This window comes from Pygoscelis adeliae, unplaced genomic scaffold, assembly GCF_000699105.1.
Source record: "Pygoscelis adeliae isolate BGI_AS28 unplaced genomic scaffold, ASM69910v1 Scaffold402, whole genome shotgun sequence".
NCBI classification, from domain to species: domain Eukaryota; kingdom Metazoa; phylum Chordata; class Aves; order Sphenisciformes; family Spheniscidae; genus Pygoscelis; species Pygoscelis adeliae.
In genome coordinates, this window is record NW_008824411.1 from 4,487,929 (window position 1) to 4,488,856 (window position 928).

Sequence of the window (928 nt, forward strand, 5' to 3'; positions counted from 1 at the left end):
CTACAGGCCCATCCTGCTCACAGCCCGGGGAGCGGCCATGGCTTGTGCTGCACAAAGAGCAGCTCTGGCCTGGGCAGCTCAGGCTCAGCTGGGGCTAAGGCTGCTCTGCCTTGCCCCAGGAGGAGCCAGCTGAGGCAGGACCATAGCAGCAGGGTCCCCACGCTGTCCCAGGATCGGAGGGATACTGCGCGGCGCACACAGCTTCCCCCACCTCTGCCCAGAGCTGAGCCACACAACGCATCTCTCAAAACCTTTATTGTCAGCAAATAACAAAAGTCAGCCCTGCAGCAGCACAGAGAGCCCGGAGAGAGCAGGGTGCTGGCACCCCAGGGCTCACCGCCCTGGCAGGTCCCCTGCACTGGCCCCCTCCCCGGCCTCCTGGACAGCAGCAGGGCTGGGTGTGCACAGGGGGGACGGGTGAGACTGGGGGGCACGTGTCATTCTCCAAAGCGAGGGGCACATTTACAACTGCTTATAAATAAACAACAACAACGAGAAATCTCCATCTCTGGGAAGCAGGCGGGCTTCCTGCCGCCAAGCCACCAACCCAATGCGCTCTGCCCTCCGAAGGTGGGGAGCAGCCCATTCCCCCAAGGCTGTGGCCGCCGGGCACCCCCCTGGCACGGGCTCTGCTGCTGTGGGGGACCGGGCAGGGGGGGGTCCACCAACCCAAACCAGCCGGCAGAGTGGGTTGGGCACCTGCCCAGGTGTACATACAGAGATGCAAGGATGGGGATGTGGGGAACTGCCAGACCCTGCAACCCCAGTGGTGGCTGGGGTCAGCCGCAGGCCCCAGGGAGAGCGAGGGCAAGGAGCCCGGGAAGGGCCAGGAGAAGGGCAGCGCTGCCAAGATGGACCACAGCCCTCAGGGAACCCGCACGTCCCCAGCGGCTAGTGAGGAAAAGGGCTGGGCGCCCCGACCACCCGG

At 65.3% G+C, this 928-nt stretch overlaps 1 protein-coding gene across 1 annotated transcript in view; it reads right to left on the reverse strand.

Annotated features, from left to right (window-relative positions):
- The window catches only part of LOC103913998 (cysteine-rich protein 1), a 25,904-nt gene that overhangs the window by 13,650 nt on the left and 11,326 nt on the right, over nucleotides 1-928 (reverse strand). The window lies entirely within an intron of this gene.